This window comes from Lactuca saligna, chromosome 6, assembly GCF_052625555.1.
Source record: "Lactuca saligna cultivar CGN05327 chromosome 6, ASM5262555v1, whole genome shotgun sequence".
In the NCBI taxonomy this organism is placed as follows: domain Eukaryota; kingdom Viridiplantae; phylum Streptophyta; class Magnoliopsida; order Asterales; family Asteraceae; genus Lactuca; species Lactuca saligna.
In genome coordinates this window covers 50,545,702-50,555,870 of record NC_136422.1, presented here as the reverse complement: position 1 = coordinate 50,555,870, position 10,169 = coordinate 50,545,702, and the positions used below count along the sequence as shown (strand labels likewise).

Genomic DNA, 10,169 nt, shown 5'->3' with positions numbered 1-10,169 from the left:
TCTTTTTATTTATTTCTCCAATCAAGTTGCTTTGGTGAAGGCAACTCAAAAGGACCATGCACCATCGGCTCAAGTACATACCAAAATAGTTATGGACTTAGACACTAATCCAACACTATCTTCCCTAGTGCTACTAGCATATAACATCATATCATACTAGCACATAACATATCAGGTTGTAGCAAACCTAGATAAATATCACAAAGGCAATCATCTAACATACGAATCCTACTGGTGGGCTAATATTGGTTCCTTAGACCCACTTCTACTAGAAGGTAACTCACCTCGTAAGGCTGATTGCTGAAAAGTTGATCGACAGATGCCTGACTAATGCTCTAGTGATCCTCCGGATATAAATACATAAAAAACTTAATCAGACACTGATAAATCCTCTTAGTTTAAAATGACTATTTTACCCCTGATCAAGTCAAAGTCAAAGTGAACTTCCAATTGACCTGACTCGTCGAGTTGGGCCGCCAACTCGTTGAGTCCCTATCCTTTCATCTGCCCTTCTTCACGCCCATAGTCGTCGAGTTTAGCAACGACTCGACGAGTTCTCCTTCTAAAACATCCACGGATGAACCTTCATCCGACTCGCCGAGTTGTATGAACGACTTGTCGAGTTTATCCCCATCATATGAACAAGTTTTCCCTTGACTCGCCGATTTGTATGAACAACTCGTCGAGTTCTATGATCTCTAGGTCTATGGCTAAGTCTAATGCGTTAGGTCACTCCCCCAGACCCCTCTAAGACTACTCTAACACTCACTGGGTTCCTTTGAACCACAACAGAAAAAGGAAGTCAAGCCATGGACTCGTCGAGTCGAAGAACGAATCGTCAAGTTAAGAATAACCAAGTCTCATTTCTCGATTTCTGATGTACAACACTTGACCAAAAGATATATCTAGGCTTCTAAGATCGATCTAGCACGTAAAGTTACAAACTTTACGTGCATGCATGGGACTATGAGCTCAAGGGCCCTCTAAGGCACCAAAATCAGTCCCCTTTTGCCTTGTAACCCCTCAAAGACCTTGGATCTGAAGTCTTAGACCCCACCATGCTTGCACTCATGATTGATCACCAAGAATGGATCCTAAAAGCCCTAAATCATCCCAAAAGGGATCTAAACTATGAAAGAGCAAGGTATCAACTTTATACCTCTAAAGAACTGCAAAGGGTGCACAAACTCGAACTCCTCTGGCATCCTCTTGATTCCTCAAGCCTTTTCCTTCTTATGTTCAAAATCACCAAAAAAACACCACAAAGACCTTAGATCTTTACACAAATGATTAGGGTTTGATATGAAGAGTTCTTGAGAGCAATAGGGATGAAGGGAGGCTGAGTGAGATGCTCAAATAGGGTGCAATCCCTTACATTAGTGTTTTTTCCAGTCAGGGCCTACTCGTCGAGTCTGGCTGCCGACTTGTCGAGTAGGTCATTGAACTCCTGGGTCCAAGTCGCTCCTACTCATCGATTTGGCCAACAACTTGCCGAGTTCGAGGCCAAAAAAAATGAATAATACTTGAATGAAATTCAGTACCAGGAACCGGGTGCTACAAACTTTGACACCCAACTCTTCTGACTTGTCAATATGCGACTTCATCTCCAAGATGCGATCACACATAAACCTTGCTTGCCAATAGGGCTAAAGTGACCTTGAACTTATGGAGGGAGAATAATTGGAGGAGGTGGAGAAAGTGAAGTTCCAAGAGATTTGGGAAGATCATAGATGTCTGAACCAGACATCTTTTGGGAGATATTCAAGATAGTTGATCTAAAGTCCTTAATATAACACCCAATATGAAATATTAAGGCTAGGATCTAATACAATACTTTTATAACTTGGAAGAGGGATTCCGTAATCCAAGTTATACAATATTTGAAGGTAGCCAAATGACGATTCACCAATTTCTACCATGAAAATGAAATAATTTAATTAGGTTTTACTTGGATTTAAAACTCCTAGATCTTTTGAGATTCATTGAATTATTCAATGGCATGTTTCAATCTCGATTGTTCCCTCTCAAATTTTGTGACTGGGATGCTGAGGATCACAAAACAAGGTGTGAATAACCATGCAAATATACTTGGTACCCTTAATATTTACTCCTTAATCGATGTGTCGGTTAACCACGCGCGCTCCATCGATACTATGATAAACATTAAGTTACACTTTGCCTACCTTGTTAAATCCTGGTTAGTGTGTCGGTTACCCACACGCGCTCTACTAACCGACTTAAGCAAAGTGCAAAGTGTAATTTCATGGGTTAGCACCAAATTCACATTCTCCTAAGTAACTAAGATTGGGAGTTTAGTTACTTAGTATTTATCATTAATACTTTTAATAAAGGGAGAATTCTAGTCCTTGTCCTACCCGTTCGGCTAACAACCCTCCACCAGTCAAGGAAGCAGTGGGTGAGAGTGGACACCCATTAAATTTTCATTTTATAGGCAGTAACCTTATACCCCCTTATAGACCGACTTCGTGAATGAGGCCTACTAACGGTAAGACTAACTTTCTCTTATATATATATATATATATATATATATATATATATATATATATATATATATATATATATATATATATATATATATATATATATATTAAGTTATAATACTATAAAGTATAATGGTTGAATTTTAACTTTTAAAATTCTTAGGGCTTAACTTGGTATTAAAGCATTCATAAGGGAAAACTTTACAAATACCAAAACTTGAGGGCAAGTTTTGAAACTATTCAAAACTATTCAATTCCATAAAATATGTGTTTAAAGTAGTTTTAATTCAAAAACTCTTCAAATTCCATAACTTGAGGACAAGTTATGGAAGACTGTAAACTATTAAAAGAATATGACTTTTCTTTATTCATAACCTATGTAAATACTTATGAGTTTTATGAATCTTAAATGTGACTTTTCATATAAATTGAGGACAAGTTACAAAAAACACATTTTAGAACCAACTCTTAGATTAATTTGGATTAAAAACAACAATTTCACATAATTTTTCTATCAATCTAAGCAACTCATAAGAACAAGATAATTCAGTCAAACTTTTTCATGTAATTAGCCTAACCATTAAACTAATACAAAGATGAATCTATTGACTATTATCTTTAAAATTGGATTAGCATGAACATTACGACATCAAAAACAGTTTTATAAGTTGAAAAACAGCTTAGGGTAATGTTCCTAGTCCAAATCCAGCCAAAACAGTCGAAGATATGCTATCTGGGGGTCCAACTCGCCAAGTGCATGAACCAACTCGGCGAGTTGGATGAGTTTAGCCTTGGACTCATCGAGTCCCTTCATGGACTCTACGATTCTGTTGAGCAAACAACAACAAACTTCGATTTTTCAACCAATTTTACAAGTATAACAAGAATCCAAGCCTAGGCTTTGATACCACTGTTGGGTTTTGAGCATTCTAACACTCTTAAGTGTACATACAACCCCAAATACCTTGGATATATGTTTTCTCTATTATACATGCAAATATGAATATTCCAAGGTATTACCCTAACTAGCATACAATCATAAGTACTAGTATAACAAAACTAGATAGAATACATACATTTTGATGTAGCTTGATTCCATGGAGCTCAAGAGCCTAGTGCCCCAAGTGTGACACCTCAAATGGTTCACACAACATCAAATCAGCTAGCCCTCACCATTCCTTCACAGTAACCAAATTTTTGGGAAGAATAAGATGCTTATATAGTGTGTCACAATTAGGGTTATACCATGTCAACCCTAATTGTCATGGCCTTTCATTTCCAGGATCCATGGGTACAAAAACACCATGGAGCATCCTATGGGTTTTAGCCCAACTTAATAATCCATGAAGAATTAGTCCACTATACAAGTATGGATGATTTACACAATCAACCCATATATTTAATTAGTCACCTTTTGATCACTTAATTAATTCCAAATTAATTCTTGATCAATACTAATTAAATAATCTTATTAATATATTAGAACTTATAATATATTAATAAACCTTAAGTGTTATTTCTCTCATTTTAGTCTATCCAAATGCATGATGCCATGCAACCCAAATGGACCATGCCAATCGGGTCAAGTACATACCAAATATAGTTATGGAGTTAGATACTAATCCAACAAAACTCACTTTGACTAAAGATGGAGATGAAGAACTGGTAAACCCAACAGAGTGCAGGAGCATTGTTGGCTGCCTAAGGTATCTCACTCATACTAGACCAAATATTTCTTTTATTGTTGGTGTTATTAGTCGATTTATGGTGAAGCCTGTAAAACATCTCCAAGCTGTAAAAGGAATCCTTAGATATGTAAAAGGAACTTTGAGCTATGGTCTAGTCTACTCTAAAGGAAGTGAAAAGGTCATTATCTCAGGCTATATAGATAGTGATTTGGCCAAGGATGTTAATGACAAGAGAAGAACTGGGGGAATGGCATTATACATAAATGGAAACTTGGTCACATGGGCATCTCAAAAGCAAAGGGTAATGGCACTTTCATCTTGTGAAGCTGAATTCATTGCTGCCATAATGGCATCCTGTCAGGTCATATGGCTAAGTAGACTCCTTGCAGAAATCACAGGTTAAAGAGTAGCACTTGTGACATTGCTTGTAGACAACCAATCAACCCTTGATCTGATTAAAAACCATATGTTTCATGGTCGGAGCAAAGATATTGACATCATGTATCATTTTATCAGGGAGTGTGTTGAAAACGGAGAAATCATAGTGACTCATGTGTGTGGAAAATCCAAAAAGCAGACATTATCACAAAGTCTTTAGCAAGAGTGAAGCATGAAGAGATGAGGGACTTAATTGGAGTGAAGAAGATTCAGAATTAAAGGGGGAAATGTTAAGACTAATTCAAAATTGTTTTCATGCACGTTTTATTAGTTTTAGAATAAATCAAAGTAGCCAGTGAAGTGGTCCCTAGTCTACAACAACTAGTCAAGTTTGTTTCCTAGTTTTTAGCTAGGTTCTAGGTTAAATTCATAGGTAAATGTACGTTGTATGTATCCCAAGTTTATTTTGCTTTAGTTCAGTGAATAAAGAATACTTTGCCTCAATTACCCTCTATGCTATTACTTTTCCTCCGTGTTTCTTTGTTCACTGTGCAACTTTCTATAAAACAGTTTATTCTAGTTTTACCCTTCCCCGTTTTTGTCAATTTCTATCCCCTATGCAGTTTCCTTTGTTGTGCTTTGTTTCTTATCTTCGTAATAAAAGTCTTTATTACCCTTACAAAAGACCAACATTCACCACCACCTCATCCGCCTCCCATCATCACCGCCTTTTTCTCCTCTATAACTCACCCCTTCCCCCCTCCGATGAGCCTCCCACACAACCACCAACATCTCCATACAGTTAAAGGCAACCAATTGTTCCTTTTTTTAGTTTCACTTCTTCACATCAAATGTGAATTCTCCTCCAAGAAAACCCAACAAAATACTTATGGATGAAAACCATGGATTTTTCTTGTTCTTTAAGGTGGGAGTGCCATTGTTGGAGACGATTTTGTTTCTGCTTCCATAACACAGTTAAGAGCAACCGCATGTTGGGTATTTCGATAGTTAAGAGCAACCATATATAAGGGGCGGAGCTAGAATTTTAGATTAGCAAGGGCTAAGACGTACATCGAAAAAATATACATGGGGGTTTTTAACTGATAATACACTAATACCAATGAAGTTAGGGGAACAAAACAGTCACTAGCCCCCCTACTGGCTCCGCCCCTTCATATATTGTGTATTTCATATAGTGATAAATTTAATAGCATGAACTCGCTGAGATATAATTATGAGTTTGATTGTTTTCTAAGTTTGAACACAGAGATGTTGTATGGGTGATATATGATCAACTCCCAATTGAGGGGTCGAGGGTTCTTACGTTTTCTTTCTAAGACGTATCCATATGAAAGTGATGGTGGTGACAAAGAGATAAAAGATGGTGAGGTGGGTAAATTAGGATAAGTTTGTATGTGTGCAACAGAAAGATAAAGTTTAGTGATTAAAAAATTATGAAAAAATAGAATAATAAGAAGATAAAAAAAAGTAAAAAGGTAAAAAATAAACTCACATGTATTTAACGCTAACAAAGTTACCTAAACAGACTAATTATATTTCATTTTGAAACCATAAGTACCGGTGTAACATTTTGGAAATGTCACTTTCTAAAAACCACAAGAACCAGGAACTATATGTGAATTTGTTTTTTCTAAAGAAAAGCTACCACTAGGTAAACAATTTTCATTTTGTGTTCATAAAATACTATTATTCTAATGGTATTCTGTAAAAAAACAAATGTTATTTATTTGTGACTTTTTGTTTAAATAAAGCTTATTTATATAAAAAAAAAATAGTTTCTTAACTATTTATTTAATTAACCCTTTATTAATTGGTGACATATTTAATGAAACAACTAATAATAATAATAATAAATGATACATTATATCGCATATTAAATGTGCGTATCTATAGATACATCAATAATTGGTATCTACAAAAGAAAAATAATTTCTATGGATTACAATTTTTATGATTATTTATGTATGCTATTATTATTTTCTTAAAATAGTACATGTTCATTAATTTTCTTGTTGGAAGCAAAGGCCCGGGTATGTACGCTAAGAGATTGGACAATGAATAAATGAATCTATTAAGTTATTAAAAAATATTTGACTTAGCGGTAAGTAGTGACTCTTTCAAATAAGATGTGTGACATTATATTTCGAGAAGCTCTTATTTAATGATTGTGTAAATCATGAATCAAATGGAGACCTTGGACTTCAATGGAATGAAGTTTAGACTCTATTGGAGGATTATGATATTGGACAAATGATTTAAACTTTGGATTGTTCGATGGAAGTTGATTGGTAAAATGGGAAAGGTTATGTTTCGGACTTCTTGCGTAAATTAAGGATTTTAGTTTGAGATGGTTTTAGTCATAAGTATCAAGATAGAATTGTAGAGCTCATCGTTACCTTTACGTGGATATAAAGATCACTGAAAACGGAGTTGAAACAAAGAAATTATGACTATTTGAAATTAAGTTGGAAAAAAGAGTCTGGTACACTCGGCGTACTAGGCTGAAGGAAATCGCGTTTTTAGATGTTACGTTGGGCGTAACTTTAGGTACGCTAAGCATACCACCATAATGCAAAAACCCTATTTTCTTTGAACCATGTTTAAGGATTCTAATGTTAGGTAATTATGGGACCACATCATATGTTATCATTAAATCGAATTATTATGGTAAGAACATAAATTATTGATGAACCGATTTATAGAATATTATTTACCATGTGGGTTGAGTTTCCGGTTTAATTCAAGATCCTTAAGATCCCTTCCATCTCTCATATTAGGGTTTATCTACATCTATAAATACATATGATGAGGAGCAAATCAATACATACGAAAATACATAAACAAATTCATGAGTCTCATTGCCAAGAGTTTTTAGAGATCTTGAAATCAACTGGAAAATTCAACCCTAGTTCTTTAGATTTAAAGATCATAATGAAATCAAGTATGAATCCTTTATTTTTGTTTAAGTTTTCTTTTAACCAGATTCGAGATTAAAGATCGAAAGATTATTCTTCCACGTTTATGTTTTTGTTATCAAAATAACCAACAATTGGTATTAGAGTTTATTCGGATTTGTTAAAAGCCTTTTTTTTGTTGGGTTTAGGATCTCAACAATTTTGTTTGGATGAAAAAAATAATCATGTGGCTGCCATATTTTATGCATTTTCATTCTTTGAACCTTATTATTGATACATTATAAATGGTTGTGGGTGTCTTGGATGTTTATTTGTTTAATTTATTATTCCACGTGATTAAGTAATTTTGAATCAGCTATGATTTCTTAGCTTAATCTTTTTATTTGATTTTCGGTTGTATACAAAAGTACAAAACCCTCAAGAGGAGCTTATGATTCTTCAAAATCATGTTTTATTTATCCTCTTCTTTTGACAACTTTATTTATTTTTTATTCACACTTAGGTAAAACCCACATAAACAACTGGAAATTATTTTATTACATTATGTATGTATTATATATGACCATTGTTTACCAAAAGGTTTAATGGATAGGTTAAGATTTTTTATTTTATTTATGTTTGTGATCGCTTTAAATATGCATCATGATTTAGTAAAATTTTATGATGCGTCTCATGAAAATAGTGGTTTACATATAGATGTTCTAATCTTATGTTCTGGTTTATACATCAATGACGATAATATTATAATGTTATGTATATTATGTTTAAGTTTAAGTTATATTTATGGATCGTACTTTTTGTTACCAATTAGCGTAGTAATGTTTCTAAAGCAACCTTGTCTTTGTACCATATGACTATATGGAATTGTGGATTGTGTTGGATCCAAATGTACATTTTCATAAATATTTTAGTTTGACAATAAACTATATTTATAACAGTTTATTTTTAGAGTATATTAGTTGACACATTATGTCACTAAAGTAATCTCTTTTGTGAATATTAATTTATAAGGAATTTAAATGTTATGATTTATATGTTCATTAATGTAGATATTAATCGATCCAAAGGTAGGTTAATATTTAGTCGAATAAACACATGTTTGATGATAAATATGCGACAATTTTTTGGTTATATGTAATTAAAAAGTCAATCCAAAGAGGAGCTTGTTAATTGACATAATACATTGTCAATTCTTATTATCAAAAGTTATAGTTTATGTGTTTAATAATGTGTGTATTAGCCGATCCAAAAGTAGACTGATATTTGGCGAATAAAAATATATGTGGTGATAAACATGTGACGATTTTTTGGTTTCATGTGATTAATAAGTCAATCCAAAGAGGGGATTGTTAATTGATATGATTTATTGTTAATGTTTATCTCTAAAACAATGATATCTCTTGCAGGTTAGAATTATTGTCCAAAGATTTATATTAACGTTGTGTTGATACCTTGTAACGATGTCATAAATTGAATTTATTGATTACATTTTTTGGATTAATAAGCATAAAATTAGATTTTCTTATGTTTGAATTATGGTATTATATCTGCTAACATTGATCCCATTTATGATTTATGTATTCAATGCAATGAAGGCATTATGTTAGTTCTCAATTGCATGGATATTGACCGTGCATTTTGGATAGAGCAACATTCTTTGAGGATGTTGAGTTTGAGGAAGAAACAAGGTTAAAACATTGTTCTTAAGGAGGAATCAATCTTGATTCCTATCATTGCTTTCGATAGTATGCGGATTACGAATCAGTGGTCGACAATGTTATTTAATCTCCTATTCTAAATATACAAACTCAACAACCTCAACTTTGGATATCCAATGCATGGTACCACGTTTTTCATGAATTTATTATCTCTTTTGGTTTTGAGGTAAATACAGTAGATGATTTTTTGTATCACTGATTAAGTGGGAGTAAATTTATCTTTCTGGTTTTGGGCAAATATCTACGCAACTCAAGTTTGGATCATAAGAAAGCAACCAAATGGATTTTGAGATATCTATATATAACAAAAGGCTATATGCTCAATTATAGGAAATTCAGATGTTTTGGAGATCATTTTTTATTAAGAATATGATTTTATTATATGTCAAAATGGTTACTGATCCATATCAGGATACTTTTACATTTTAGCATGATGAGCCATCTCATGGAATAGACTTCGGTAGTTTTTTCCATAATTGCAGCATAATTTGTAGCATGGAATATGGTTGTGGAAATTTTTCACGAGGCTACACATTATTGGTATTGAAAGACCACTAAAGTTGTGATAATAAGTTAGCAATGTTATATTCCAATAACATAAGTTCTATTAAGTCAAAGCATATTGACATCAGGTTTCCTTCTGTTAATACAATAGTGAAAAATGGAAATATATATATATATATATATATATATATATATATATATATATATATATATATATGTATAAAGAGAGAAAGAGAGAGAGAGAGAGAGAGAGAGAGAGACAATTAGGTTCAAATGTTTCTACTATCTATTATGTGCATGTAGGATTGATTCTAGACCAATCATTTTTGTTATTTTAAGAAAAGTAATTAATGCATATTAAATGCTAAAGATTTAATTAATACTCATTATATCTACAACATGTAATATGCATTAATTACTTTATTAAAATAACTAAAATTATTG

The 10,169-nt window shown here is 33.1% G+C and overlaps 1 pseudogene; it reads left to right on the top strand.

The window, feature by feature from the left end:
• The first annotated feature begins 4,149 nt into the window (after window positions 1-4,149).
• LOC145002560 (secreted RxLR effector protein 161 pseudogene) lies at window positions 4,150-4,592 on the top strand (annotated as a pseudogene).
• The last annotated feature ends 5,577 nt before the right edge of the window (window positions 4,593-10,169 follow it).